The 15,840-nt window shown below is 41.9% G+C and overlaps 1 long non-coding RNA gene across 1 annotated transcript in view; it reads left to right on the top strand.

Moving 5' to 3' along the window:
* Nucleotides 1-2,626: 2,626 nt before the first annotated feature.
* LOC121394623 overlaps nucleotides 2,627-15,840 on the top strand; it is a 32,820-nt gene continuing 19,606 nt past the window's right edge. The window contains exons 1-2 of the long non-coding RNA XR_005961849.1: nucleotides 2,627-2,763; nucleotides 3,080-3,168. This is a non-coding gene — a long non-coding RNA (uncharacterized LOC121394623). The remainder of the gene's footprint in view (nucleotides 2,764-3,079; nucleotides 3,169-15,840) is intronic.

Raw genomic sequence — 15,840 nt, 5'->3', positions numbered from 1 at the left:
AGACTTTTTCCATTCACTTTCTATTTTCTATGCGTGACAGTTTTTATGATATTGAAGTGTAAAGTGTAATTTTTCATCTTCTAAAGCAGCGGGTGGGGGGGTCGCCGACTCTGTAAACTGTTCTAAATTGATACAATAGTTGATATCTGTGTCCCTGCTGAGCAGAATCCCTGAGTTTTAGTTAGATAGAAGTCTATCGGCACATAAGGTGAATTGTTGTGGACTAGGGGCATAACTACACAGGAAGCAGACCCTGCGGCTGCAGGGGGCCAAAGAGGTATAAGGGCCCGATGAGGCCCTAATTCTTATACAAAGGTCAACCTCTGGGCATTGTGGGGGCCTGAAAAAGCTGTGGGGCCCAGTAATATCTATTTATGCCACTGTAGTAGACTTTTACTAAATCTGTTTCACACACAGTCTTTATAAACGTTTTTGTACAGTTGTATACTGTATATATTTGAATTCCTTATCCTAACCTAATTTTTTTGGTTGCAAACAATACATTTATGTTCGGAGTCATTGATAAATCTGCCCTGCTCTAAAGCTGGCCATACACTTCCAGATCGACTCATTTGTCAAGGTTGCCAAACTAACAGATCTGAGCACTGATTTGGCCATCTACATGGAGCACCTAATGAGGCTGATCTGTTTATTGGCCCTGGGAATCAGATCATACACTGGGGACTACAGAGGCCTGCTGGACAAGTACCACATCAATATGGTGATGCACTCCTCATCTGATGGGATTTTTAGGGCCCTATTCAAAGGATAATAAATTGCTGCAGACTTGTTCTGGAGAGTGGAGGGACCAATAATTATGACTTTGTAGTTGTCATGTTTATAGTAGAAGAAATATTGGTTTGAAGATGCACACCTACAAAACATAGGGCAGGGGGGTGCCATGGATGTCACTGCCTGTAGATATGGAGTGCTTTCTCTTCAGGTGTTTATCTTCTGGCAAAGAAAACACTAAGGGGGCCTTTATAGCATGCTGTGTAAAACACTGGAGAAAAACATTATCAGTGATGTTGCCCATAGCAACCAATCAAATTTTTGTTTTCTAACTCGTGGATCACTGTTGAAATCTATTTGCTGATTGGTTGCTATGGGTAACATCACCAGTGATGTTTTACTCCAGAGTTGTTCACTGCATGAGAAATATGCTTTTTTATTAAAAAAATGTAAAAGTAAAATTAACAAATAATGTGAAAAATAATTATTTAGCATGTAGTCAAATTAGGGTTGCCACCTGTCCGGTTTTGACCCGGACAGCCCGGTATTTTGAGGGGCTGCCCGGGTCTATACTTCCTGCCCGGTTTTCCAAATAAGGAAAACTGGGCGGGATTCCCTTGATTGACACGGCGATCGGCTGATCGCTGCGTCATAGCCCCACCCACTGATGTCATGGGTCCGACCCCCCGCCCGGTCTTAGCCAGACATAAAGGTGGCAACCCTAAGTCAAATGCTTTGTAAGGCTACAAAATGTACAGTTATTGCTACTTTGTATTGCTGATCTTTGTATTCAGGCCCTCTCCTACCCATATTCCAGTCTTGTAGATTAATTATTGCTAGGATAATTTGGACCTTAACAACCGGATTGCTGAAACTGCAAACTGGAGAGCTGCTGAGTAAAAAGCTAAATACAAATAATAATTTTTTTTAATTATTTGCAAATTGTCTCAGAATATCACTTAATGTGTAAGTAAATGAACAACCGCTTTTACCTCTTGGAAATTTGCTCATGATTACCAACCCCTTGGATGTTGCTCCCAGTAACCTCAAAGTAGGTGCTTATTACTGAATTCCATACTTGGAGGCAAGTTTTGGTTGTATAAAAACCAGATGTACTGCCAAACAGAGCCTCCTGTAGTCTGCCAGTCCACATAGGGGCCACCAAATAGCCAATCGCAGCCTTTATTTGGCATCCCCAGGGACTATTTTCATGCTTGTGTTGCTCCCCAACTCTTTTTATATTTAAATGTAAAAAAAGGTTGGGGACCGCTGCTATAGGCAGTCACTATTTATCTGGTTGGTGTGGGCTGTTTGGGCCTCTGTGTACTTGAAATGACAGGTCTTTTTATAAATCCCACTCCAGGCCCTCCACAGCTACAGGGGTCATGACTGAAGCAGAAAAAAAGGCTTGGTTCCTACACATGCATAGACTGTACTGGACATAAGGGAATTCATACAGTTTTGTTTTTAGACATATATACGCATTTACTCTGGACAACCAATATGGAATGCAGGTGGTAAAACTATCGGGGATCCTAAAAAATTCGATTTATAGTTTAGTTTATCAGAGGGGGCCCCAGGTTAATACTGGGCAGTAGCTGGAAATGTGTCTTCAAAATTGTGATCCCACATGCATTATCCTGAACCAGGCAGGCCTGGACCCTTTCTGGTCTAGTTAGGTGTATTGTAGTTTGTATTGTAATTAACTATATCCTGCAGGGCTCTATTTTCTTAATTCTTACTTTTTTGGTTATGTTGTCTGCTTTTGTCTTTAAGGTTTCTTCAGGTAAAGAACCCCTGGAGCCATTTACAATGGAAAGGAAGATTCTGTGTGAAAGATGAAAGAAGCTGGACTCTAGAAATCCTAAACGTTGATACCAGGACAGCACAGAAAATTGACAATGGTAATATAGGCAGGGTCGAGCCAAGCCAGCCAGCCCCCTCGCACCCCCTGCACACATGTACAACCACAGGCACGCGCACGCACAAGAGCACATTGCCGGCAAGAGAGGACAAGGGTCATGACTAGGGGTAAGTGATTGTAGAGGTAAGTGCCTAGTGTCCCCCACCACTGTGCCCTAGGCACATGCCTCTTCTGCCTACCCCTACTTCTGGCCTTAAATATGGGCAACGTGTAGTTTATGTAATGCAGTTTTTGTAATTTATTATACTTTAGTCACACTCGTCCCATTCTAATACCCACACTGTGCAGTAACATTATACGGGAACATATGCACAGCAATTCTATACCTAGACCAAATCTCTGATACTATAGAACATCATTTTACAATTTGTGCTATCGACCTCCATAAGCAAACCACAAATTGACTGCTTTTTGCAATTGCAGGTATTTTCTGGATAACATGGGAAGATCTACGAGTGGGATCTACTTGAGTGGAAACCAAAGTCTTTTGAAGAATCCACCTGCATACACAGGTATGTAACAGATATAGTAATATTCATTATACAGAAATTGAAAATGAGAGAATTCAAGCTAGACAAAATAATTGTACTCTGGGCCTGTGGAACACTGGGAAAAACCCAGTAGGCCCCACAGGGCCAGTACCTGCTCCTGGACCCGAGTCTCACTCCCCAGACTTTCAAGTGGAAAGTTGAGGAGGAGGTAGAAAAGGGTACGGGGTGATGGTGAAGGGGACAGGGGGATGGGGGAGGTGGACTAGGGCCCTTGAAAGCACAACCCTGGTGAGCCCCTGCCCATCCCAGAATATCCTATATACAAAGTACTTTGTGTGTATCCAGAGATACAGTATCCTCATAACAGTCAAATAAACACATAAAGCAGGAATGTACTAAATGCAATCTAAAATGTAGTCATTTTTTTGTGTGAGTGAATAGCGTGGTTGTTAACATGTTATTTTAATACTGTAAGTGTAATCAGGCTGGAACTGTCGATGCACTGGAAGGTTTGACCTGCCTGGTTAGTGCATTTATACTCTGAGGAAGTGCCATAGGGCATGAACCGCGTCAGTGGTGATTGTCATGCACTGTACCAAAGCTAACAAATTTTAATGGAACTAATAAAGTAACATAATTCTTCATAAATCAGTTATGTGTGATGTAGTGCATTTAAACTACTAGTTAATATTTTCATTTGGTGTCCGCACATGCCACCTACTTTGGTATATCTATGTATATTGGGCATCAAAATATTCAGTAGATCCTTGGCGTCAATATTTAGAGTGTTTTCCAATTGTATGTAAGAAATTATGTGGGATAAATGTGGCAAATTGCAATATTTTTAGGTGATCTTCAGAAATGTCATAAAAACCACTGCCTTTAGTGTAGCTTTTTGGATTCTTCAGAATGTGTAATTTACAAAAAATATATGCTTTTGCCGGGGTCTTTGCACTGTAGTTTGGAGCTTTCTGGATAACTGATCCCATACTTGTACTTTCATATGGATTTGTCTAATGGAAATGTGAAGAGCTACATGTATATTTATTTTACTTTTGATTTCTTTCCCCCAAGTTGTTCAGAAGCACGTTATAACCTCCAGAAAATCGAAATCCTTCCCAGCCTGTCGCCATTTCCCATTATAAAGAGGCTATTACCCAGCATTCTATGAGGTGTGTTATGGTGTCACTTGGGACTGGCTAACTGCATGGCCAGTTAATGTTATTCTGTGTAGTGAAGACACATTACAGCATATGCAGACAGATACAATAAATTCATGATTGCATAGATATTTCCTTTAAGCACAATTCCTTGGGAAAATATGAAGGGACAGCAGCAGAATGTCAGGAGCGCCCGTCTCCAGGGGCATCGCATCCAAGATGGTGGTGCCCATGACCCACGTGGGACAACCATGGGGCTCGTATAGGTAATGGGGAATGGGCTGGGTTTGTGTTAATCAGGTGCTTGTTTCAGTGTAACAAGCTTGTTAGTCGATCAGTGGCAAGTTTTATTTAGCATTTGTTAGAAATTTGCACCCCCAAGCGGCCAACTAAGTAGTATGGGCCTCTTTTTGGCAGTACCCTTTACTTGAAAAATTCTTTGGCCTCAATTACAAAGAGGGGGTCAACTTGTGTAATTACTCACAGTCAGCTGCAGTTTGAGGCAAATGTTGTCAGTGTAGTGGTTCCCGGATACTCTGTCCTAGGCATCCAAGTATTGTATCGATAAGTCAAAGCGGTTAGGAATCATACACTTGGGCAGAAATTGTCTGCTATTGTGCTTTTATTTTTGTCCACACAACATGTTTCAGGCTGCAAAGGCCCTTTCTTAAGTGTGTTCTTATTATTGCACTAATCAAGATCAAAAGAAAAGCACTAACTTTACCAGTGTTAAATCCCACCCAAAAAGCCTACCTCGATCCCCATTTCTGGAATATAACCGTGTTCATGCATTAACTCACTTTATTTGAATGGCACGGTGCATTTGTAAAACACAGAGTGAGAAAGTGGGAAAACTAGCAGCCAAAGGAATATGCACCGACTATATCAAGCTAAGTTTCTGTGGAGCATCGTCATCTGATTGTGGTGCCATCTCATTTGTGCTAAATCAGTACATGTATGGGACCTGTTATCCAGAATGCTCGGGACCTGGGGTTTTCCGGATAACGGATCTTTCCCTAATTTGGTTCTTCATGCCTTAAGTCTACTAGAAAATCATGTAAACATTAAATAAACCAAATAGGCTGGTTTTGCTTCCAATAAGGATTAATTATATCTCAGTTTGGATCAAGTACAAGTTACTGTTTTTTATTTCAGAGAAAAAGGAAATCATTTTTAAAAATTTGGATTAATTTATTATAATAGAAACGGCCTTTCTGTAATTCTGAACTCTCTGGATAATGGGTTTCCAGATAACGGATCCCATACCTGTACCACAAAAAGATTGCTTTGGAACTAGACAATAACAACATAAATGATTATGGGGTGAAAGAACTTATTCCATGTTACAACAAGCTCACTGTGATCAGTTGAGGTATTTTACTAGTAAATCACCATTTAGAAAGGTATCGGTTGGCAACTTTTACAAAATGAAAGCATTAATATTAGGGATGCACCGAATCCAGGATTCAGTTCGGGATTCGGCCAGGATTCTGCCTTTTTCAGCAGGATTCGGATTCGGCCAAATCCTTCTGCCTAGCCGAACCAAATCCGAATTTACATATGTAAATTAGGGGCGGGTAGGGAAATCACATGACTTTTCATCACAAAAGAAGATTTATTTTTCCACTTTTTCCTTTCCTGACCGTAATTTGCATAAGAAAATTAGGATTAGGTTCGGTATTTGGCCGAATCCCAAATAGTGGATTCGTTGCATCCCTAATTAATAGCTCTCAAGAGACTAGGGATGCACCGAATCCACTATTTGGAATTCGGCCAAATCCCCAAATCCTTGGTGAAAGATTCGGCCGAATACCAAACCGAATCCAAATCCTCAAAAAAAAAATATTTGTACACCCACTGACTTTAATGTATTTGGACCAAATAGTCACGCGTATAAAAACTGTCGCTCGGGGCAAAATTAACGTGCAATATAATTATTTTGACACTCATTAATTTCAATGCGTTTCGTGAATTTTTTGCCGTTTCATGAAACGCGTCAGATTCGTCACAGGCAGTTAATCACTTATAGTGTTTTATTAGTTTAAAAAAAATGTCAGCATATCACATGGCAGTGTCCTCTTTCTGTCGGCATACCCCTTGTTAACCACACCCTCCTGATGAGTTTTGCATCATTGGGCACTTGATCAGAGGTGGTGTGACTGGATTAGCTCATATCTTTTTTTATACCTATCTTATTATATATATTACCATTCAGGGTGCCCTGTTGTATCCCATTTTGCCCATTGTTTGGGACCAAATCATTTTAGATGTGCTCGATTAGTCATGGATTTTACTTGATAGGCAGATTGTTGTTTTATTAATGCTACCAGTACAAAATGTTGATGGGGGGGGCCCCCGAGGTAACAGTCCCAGTGGGCCCAGGACCCCCAGTCCGTTTACTGAACATTACCTCTTGCGCCAGACTTGCCTTCGCCACCTCAGATCAGGTGAAGTGCAATAGAGTAGATAGGGATTGCTTCAAAAAAAAGTTGACATTTTTTCTAAGTCCCAAAAAACGCTGGCGTCTTAAGGGTGATGGGCTGAAAAAGATCGTAAATTTTTTTGGGGGTACCCTCCTTTCCCCCTACATTTCCTAACATATGGCACCTAAACTATATAGTGGGCACATGTATAGGGCAAAATAACAACTCTATTTTATCTTATGAAGCTTTCCCAGGCTTGTGTAGTGTAATGTATTTGCTGCTACATATACATCCATTGTACTTTAACTTGGCGCCGTATGCAAATACGGCATCGCTAGCGTAACTTCGCCTGGCAAAAGTGTGGCGAAGCCTGCATTAGCGCAAGTCCTCAGTTTAGTGAATTTGCCCCATAGATAGAGAAACCAAGAACCTCATGCCGTCTAGTTGACACCTTTTAGAATCCCCAGACCAGGGATCCCCAACCTTTTTACCCGTGGGGAGCAAAACCGGCATGAAAAAAAATTCCATGAGGGTGCAAAATAAGGGCTGTGATTGGGTATTTCATAGCCTCTTTGTGGACTGGCAGCCTATAGGAGCCACTATGTTTCAGTACATGTGATTTTTATCTAAAACTTCAAGCAAAAAATTGAAAAATAAGCACCTGCTTTGAGGCCAGTACCATCCAAGGGATCAGAGAACAACAGGTTGCCTGTGAGCCACTGGTTGGGGATCACTGCCCTAGAGCATAGAACCTTCACCATGATCCAATGTTTCCAGCACCCCAGAAGAGAAGCATTTATTCTAATGACAGTGTGCCTTTAATAGAGTGTCACACAATGTACAATAGGGGCCGCGCATTCAAGCAAATCACTCCCTACACAAAGGTTTGAGGCAAATGATTTATAGCATTAAAACAAGTACCGTGTAACCAAAGTGAGAGAGGAGAAGAGAATTATTCCTGTGTTCATGTCTTGTGACTGGGTGCACCACCAATCCCAGTCCCCTCAGCTAGCTGCCACATGTAACTGCATTATTACATCACATACACAAATACCAATTGTATGTGCTACTGCCCGGGTTACTTTGTAGACTCAATAAGGCAATAACCTGCATTAAAACTACATGTTTCATGTACAGTACAGCATGGAGAAATGGACATTTCATTGCACAAAATAACAAGGACATCCATCCAGCTGTATCTGAACTACACCTCCCACCATCTCAAGAACAAGAACTCTGTCAACTTGTATTAAATTTGGAGGTGCAATGGTATAACTGTGCCAGAAAGTGAATCTGCCTTCAATACAAATAGATGCAATTTCCAACTGAATGGGCATAAAAAATACAAATGTGGATGAGGCCAAAGCGAGAGGCCTTCAGGTTGAACATCCCAGTCGTATGGCTTGCACAGCATGATGGCCAGTGTTTAATAAGAAGTCCAGCTAAATCTTGTATATAAACTGTATATAATGTATATAAAACATTGTGGATCCCCCCACCCATGTTCCATGAGGACATGCTTCTAAAGTGAAAAAGAGAAGAATCTGAATATAATAATCCCAGTTATTTTCATTTGTACAGCATTTTAGATTACAGATTTCACATCATAGATTATCTCAGTGATTTCAAACAGACATAGGTGCCCATTTAGAAAGGGTTAGAAATAGGGTACAGTTTCCCTTTATTTAAAGCCGTAGTACATATCCTTTGTACTTTTTTACCTTGGTTGGTTGCTGCAATTCTCAGTGTGGCCGTCAGTCCTTCCACACAAGCCACAAACACTGTGAGCAAGCCCTGAAGTTCTGCAGTCCCATTGCTCTGATGTAGTTGCACTGCAAATGCAGCTCTGTGTTTTTAAGCAGCTGCAGCCTTTCAATGCAACTTTGAGGAGCTTTTCTTTAATAAAGGAGCCTTATATATTGTTTTCAAAGGTGTCTATTAAATGGTTAATGCAGTGTCCGCTCATATCTATGAAATTGGTGCAGGTGCAAAGCTGAAAGCAATCTCTCCTCTCCTAGAATGAAGTGCAAGAGTTGCTGCTCTCTCTCTGTATAGCTCTGCATTCCCTAGCACTAAATATAAGAGGGACGGAGATTTGTGTCACATTCAGAAGTAGCAAGCTGGGGGTGCCAGGGAGCTATGGCAGGTGGCAAATACAAGGTCCCCCATGTGTCCGACAGCTGACTGGCAGCAACTCTTTATTGCCTGTGGCTCTAAGCTCCATAGCCTCCTGCAGTTGCCCCTAACCAAGGTATGTCCAAAGACGGGCCCTGGGGCCAATTGCAGCCCACTTTCAAATTTACACCGGCCCTCAGCTTCCATCATGAAATTAATAATAATGTGGCCCCCCCAACACTGTGCAATCAGGGATCGCGTAGCCTTAGCAGCAGGTCTGGACTGAGAATTAAAATAGGCCCTGGCATTTATGTAAGTAAATAGCTTTTTTGCAGTGAATATTGTGTGCTTCTCTCATACAGGCAGTACAGTGTTGGCTTTGAAGTCATTACAGTGTTGACTACAGGAGACCCTGGGCCCTCTGGTTTCCAGAAAAAGAGCAGCGGTGATTACAGGTAACACCAATCCTTCCCCCCTTTATATATGCAAATAATTCCAATCAGTTGGATACTTGATACCTATAGGGCACCCCACTTTGGGTCTAACATTGAGTCAAGTTCCCTTCAGCTCATAAGAACGTACCAGATATAAGAAAACACTGCTGTATCAGTCCCTGTCATGATTTCAAGCAGAACCTTACAATACCTAATGTACAGATTAGGGATGCACCGAATCCAGGATTCGGTTCGGGATTCGGCCTTTTTCAACAGGATCGGATTCGGCTGAATCCTTCTGCCTGGCCGAACTGAATCCGAATCCTAATTTGCATATGCAAATTATGGGTGGGGAGGGAAATTGCGTGACTATTTGTCATAAAACAAGGAAGAAAAAAAAATCCCCTTCCCACCCCTAATTTGCATATGCAAATTCGGGTTCGGTATTCCGCCGAATCTTTCACAAAGGATTCGGGGGTTTGGCCGAATCCAAAATAGTGGATTCGGTGCATCCCTAGTACAGATGTTACCCAATATATACTTCAGCACCCTTCACATGCGTCAGCTTTATCTTTTATACTAAATAATGTGCACCTGCTTCTGAAACCATTTAAATGATGCAGCCCTCTAAATTGGTATGATAAGTCAGGATATGAGTGCTCAGCTAGAATGCTTATTGGCTGTCCTTTATACTCCTCTAAGACCAGCTTGAATGGCAGAACAAGTGATATTTGTGGGATAAGTGCTTATTTACTGTCATTGATTGGTTTTGCTTTTGTCACTTACATTTTCCATTTATGTCATTAATTAAATAAAATCAACACACCAGGGGACATTGCTACCTTGTTGCCTAAAAACATGGCCTGAGGAATATGAGAGACACAACACCCACAATAAATCAGCTAATGAGTTGTTTTAGCTTTGTATGGGCAGAGCCTTACAATCCCACACATATAGTGAGATGGTTGCACCACAATGGTCAGTAATATCTGAAATTAAATGCAAGTGTCTGGCCACTGCCGGGCCAAGCCGACTGGGCGCCCTAGGATACCCAGCCGGCCACCACGCTCCCCTCCATGCTCATGTGAGCGACGGAGGGGAGATTGCCAGAGGGGAGGGGAAAAGCCAAAGGGGTGAGCTCCGGAAGGGAGAGGGAGGGCAGCGGAGATCGCCAAAGGGGAGGGAAAAAGCCGAAGGGGAGAGGGATGGCAAAAAGCAGAAGGGGAGAGAGCTGGAAGGGAATGGAGAGGTTGCATGAACATGGACTAGAGGTCGGCTGAAACAGACACCTGCCCAGTGCCCGTCTGTAATGGGAACTCGTGTGTTTGTGAGGACCTGCCCAATTGGTACGATTGATCCAACCAGACCTCGAGTTCTTTCTCTGGAATCCCATGGAACTGGATGTACATTTTATTTCCATTATTTGCTTCATGAAATGATTCCTGAGACTTAAGTGACGGCTTCATACCATTTGGGCATCTGCTCAGTATATCTACCCGAGGGTATTCCCTAACTCTCAGCAAGTGCATCAAAGAAAGTGTGGCTTGAAAACAGTCTGTGATTAAGCCATACAGGCCAAAAGCATTTGAGTCTGAGCAGTAAAGTGTTGGGCCGTATTTAGTGATTCCCTGCTGCTTTATCACTGTGATATCATGTGCTGAGTCATGTCTCCCCAAGATACAGCTTCTGGGCCAAGGCACCCCATCCTCTGTGTGGATCTTGTGAAAGTCACCCTTTTTATCATTTAGAGAACTGTAAATGTATTATCTGCTGCTTATAAAATACCTTCAATATGGAATTATTAAAAGTTTCATTGTCAAGTGCAAAATTAATTTATATGCACAGCATGTGGAACGTTAATATAACACCAGGGCCAGTATTGCACTTTTTACTGCCAAGGAGGCAGCACCCACGTTCCCCCTCCAATTCTCTTCCCAGGTATCTGTCCTCTTGCAGACATGTGCAGAAAGGTGGGGCTTACATGTATGGGACCCGTTATGCAAAAAGCTCCAAATTACAGAGACTGTCTCCCATAGGGGACATATTTATGAAAAAATTAAGTTAGAGATCGTCACAGTCCTCTAGAGTGAAATTCCGCCAAATTAATTTGTATGGGAAAGTTCATCCTTTGATAAATACGCCTTTCAAAATCCCATAGAAATTAATGGAAAGTGGCAGAATTTCACTCTAGAGGACTGTGGCGACCTCTAAATTTACTCTTTGATAAACATTTTATTTTTTATAAATGACTTCCTTTTTCTCTGTAATAATAAAACGGTACCATGTACTTGCTCCTAACTAATATACAAGTAATCCTTAATGGGGGCAAAACAATCCTACTGTGTTTAATGTTTAAATGATTTTCTAAGTACAGGGTACGGAGATCCAAATTAATGGAAAGATGTGTTATCCAGAAAACTCCAGGTCCCCGAGCATTCTGGATAACAGGTCCCCATACCTGTACTAGTGTACAGTGTGCTCCTGCCAAGCTATGATCCTGTGTAAGACTGAGCCACTAGTACACTAATAAATCAAACACTGATGTAGGAAATCATGAATGTTAGCAACTATTAAAGTTAAAATAGGTTATCCTTTAAATGCTTTTTTAAGGGTTAAAAACCCACCATATAATACAGTCATTATTTTTGAGGTTATTTATTGTTATTTTCATGTCTCATCTTCAGGTGTGGTTTTCTGCTACATTGAACTGGAGAATATCCGCGGCTGGTGTCTATAACAATTATAACTACTGACATTTCCTGCCTGCCGCAGGAGGGAACCCCACTTCTTTTTAGACTTCAACACCGCATTAGCCATTAAGGTGAACCCAACTCCCCAGGTTGAAAAAAAAAAAAAAAAAAAACCCCCCCGGGGGGAAAAATTAATCCGTTGCTTCCAAGTGACAAAGATTTGGCAAAGCAGATTCCAGTTCAAAGAGGCATGAAAGATCCCTGCAATTTCGCGCTGGATGTGACATTGTGCATCTCCAGTACGGCTCACAGTCTTGTAGCAATCAGAATCTTCAAGGGAGTTGGGTACCACAGACAGCGCCGAATGTAACTTGTTACTTTGAATCTTGTTTTTCAAAGGATAGTGCTATAAAACATTATTTTTTCAAAGCACCGTGCATAGTGTTTTTTTTTTTAAAGAGCTGTATATAGTGTGTAGTATCTATATATCACCTTGTAGCAATAGGAACCCCGACAAACTGAACAAGAATGCTGCTTTAATAATGGTGGTCAGTTCATGTAAGATCCATCCTGATGTTTGGCATTATCCGGGGATGAGCAATTGTGTAGTTAAAACAGAAAAACTCTCAATGTCGTTATTATATAAGACTATGGGGGCGAGTGCAGAGGATTTCTTCTTTTGCCAAGATAAGGACTTAGTTGGGCTGTGAGGAATGTGGGCAAGTTTGGAAGAATAGGAATGGCAGCCTAACCATTGTAGCGATAAGCAATAGAATTCGCTAGGGGGATGCCCCCCATTGGTTTTTAAACCTTTCCTTCTCCCTATAACAGTTGCAGCAATTCTGTTCACTTCAGTTTAACAAGGCGAGGGAGGGGTTAATGTTGAGTCCGGCCAGCCTAAAGGGGCAGAGAAATGGTGCAAGCGGAGGCGAATGTATAATGATGGTTGCTCTCAGTTTTGTGGATACATTCATATCTACATAAAAAAAACTAGGTAGTTCTATTAAATTCTTATTTTATGGGCAGCTTTTCCTTACATAAGCCCAACTGTGATGAATTCATGTTTCCCCATTTTCCCATCTGTCAGCATAAGGGCTCTTAAACAGACGAGCGTTTTTACCTGCGCTCGGCCTGCATTCGTTTTTCTGCTTCAGCTCGCAGGGGGAGCGGCAGAATAGCACGCGTTCATTTTTTCCACTATGGGGCTGTACTCAGACAGGCGCGTGTAGGAGCCGAACGCAGGTTGAGATGCAAGCATGCTGCATTTTTCCCTGGCGTTCGCGCCTGGTGGTGAGTACAGCCATTGTAAAATGTAATGCGTCTATTCTGCGGCTCCCTGCGGCTTGAACGCAGAAAGACGGAATGCAGGGGAGCGCAGGTAAATAACACTCGTCTGTAAGAGCCTTATGCCTGGACAGATGGGAATGGGGAAGCATGATTCATTCAGTTTGGGCTTAATGGTAGAAAGTTGCAAACACCAACATTATAGATTTTTGGGGCGGCCAGATGACGTCAAGGGTGGGCCGTGACGTTCGATCAGTGATTGCCTGATCACCATGTCATTACTTCAATGTCCTGTCTGACTTGGATCTGGAAAGGCGCTTTTCACTGGGAAGCCCCTCTCAAGATACTGGGCTGTGCGGGTGAAACCAGAAGGTGGAAACCCACCCGTATGTGGTTTTATAATAGCATAAAATGCCTGTTTTGCCCAAGGTCCACATGCATCAAGTTTCAATGCCACCACAGAGCATAAAGAAATTACAGAAAACCCAAAAAGACACCCTCTGCATTTAGACGCATTCTTAAGAGACCATAATTCTACATACATATTAAAAGCAATAAACTGGAGAAAAAAATAAGAACATGATAAGCAATAACATGCCCAATGAAACAGAAATTGACAAGAGATAATCCACATACAATAACTGTACATTTTTGGTCATGTGCAAAAAATATGTGGATGTAGACGGCAAACGATACAGTATTCCAAGTCACAAGTGAAAAAATGTCAGCGATGATCCTAGGCAAGGATGAAAGGGCCAGGGAGCAACCGGTGTGCCAAGCAAATGCCCCAGGCACACATGCCCCCACGAGGCCATCGACTATCTGCCCTGATGTAGGGTGCCAACCTTCTCCCTTGGGGGAACTCTGGCAGGGGGCGTGGGCACTGGTGAAGTTCGGGGTGTGGGCCGGATGACGTTGGGGACAAACGCCCGGATAAATGTAGAGGGCAGGGAGGGATGTTGGGGGGCGGCCAAGAATAACGTAAAGGGCGGGCTGTTGACATGTCGATTCTACGCGATTGCCTGATTCACCATGTCATTCACTTCAATTCCGTCCGGATTTGGAAATCCGGAAAGGCACTTTCACTCCGGGCAGCCACTCCAAAACCTGGTAAATCCAGAAAAGTGGCAACCTACCCGTATGTTGGTTAGTAATAAGGCAGAAATGCCTGTTAGCTGCCTAAGTCCACATCGCATCAATTTTCAATACCACCACAGAACATAAAGAAATAACAGAACCTCTACGACACCCTCTGCATTGGACCATTCTTAAGCGGACCATAACTCTACAATACATTATCTGAAGCAAATAAACTGGACAAAACTAAGAAAACATGAAAATACAATAAACCTTTTGCAAAAAAGCTACCCATGAAACAGAAAATTGCAAGAGAATAAATCCAACAAAACACAATATTCTAACATTTTTGGTCATGTCAAAAAATGGTGGCTGTAGATCCAAGCGCAACATTATCAAGTAACAAAAAATAAAGAAAAACATGAAAGCATAAACTTTTTAGCAAAAGCATACCCATGAAGACAGAAATTGCAAGAGAGTAAAATCCAATACAAAAGCAACAATATTCAACATTTTTGGTCATGTGCAAAAAAAAGATATGTGGATGTAGACCAGAGCGCAAATTATTTCAAGTCAGACCAAAAAAATTAAGCAAAACATGAAATGCAATAAATTTAAGTAAAAAAGCATACGCCATGGTCACAGAAATATCAAGAAGCTAAATCCAATCACAATAATGACAATATTGGTACATTTTTGTGCAAACTAAAGAGGCTGTAGAACCAATCACAGCACTAATTCCAAGTCATCAATGAAAATAAATTGTGCAGCTGGTCCCTTTGGCATTGCTCCATGAAGATCTTAGAGCAAAGAAGGAGCAGGGAGGCAACCTGTGTGCCAGCAAATGCTTTTGATAGTAAACGGTTGCTGGCCCCTGAACTAGACCAAGAACATCAAACGACAAATGCCTAATTCATATTAGCCATTTTTTCAGCACAGACGCTGCTGCATTCTGTAGTAATATAAGCATACATCAGTCTTTTACGGTCACTAATCCCTCCAATGCCACCCCTACCTGCCATATGCCATGGTCTTGAGCTAAGCCTATACAAGCATACACATCATAGGCCTGCATGCTACAACTTAAAAACTACTACAAACTTTTAAAACATCTCAACAAGATGCATAAACACTGCAAGATAAACTGTATTACATCAACAGAGATGAGAACTGCAAATCAAAACAGGGTGCAGCTAGCAGACTATCACAGTTCAGCAACTATTGTCCTCCAAGGGTCTAAATTGACTCGTAAACAATCCGATAAAGGCTGACAAATTTAGGCTGCGAGTTACTACACTGCTATGGCTGTAATGCTCCATAAGTAGAGAATAATACATACCAACAGCCACAGCATAAAAAAAACACTAAAAACAACTACATCATAACAACTGAACACCTATCATAAACTTGCTACCACCACTACAAAAAAACTTTACTGAGCAAGAATGATTTTGCATAAATCCTGGGGGTGGGGGGTATGCATAGCCGTTGCTGCCATACATAAACATGC

Source organism: Xenopus laevis, chromosome 6L, assembly GCF_017654675.1.
Source record: "Xenopus laevis strain J_2021 chromosome 6L, Xenopus_laevis_v10.1, whole genome shotgun sequence".
NCBI lineage: Eukaryota > Metazoa > Chordata > Amphibia > Anura > Pipidae > Xenopus > Xenopus laevis.
This window is presented reverse-complemented; position numbering and strand designations above follow the sequence as displayed.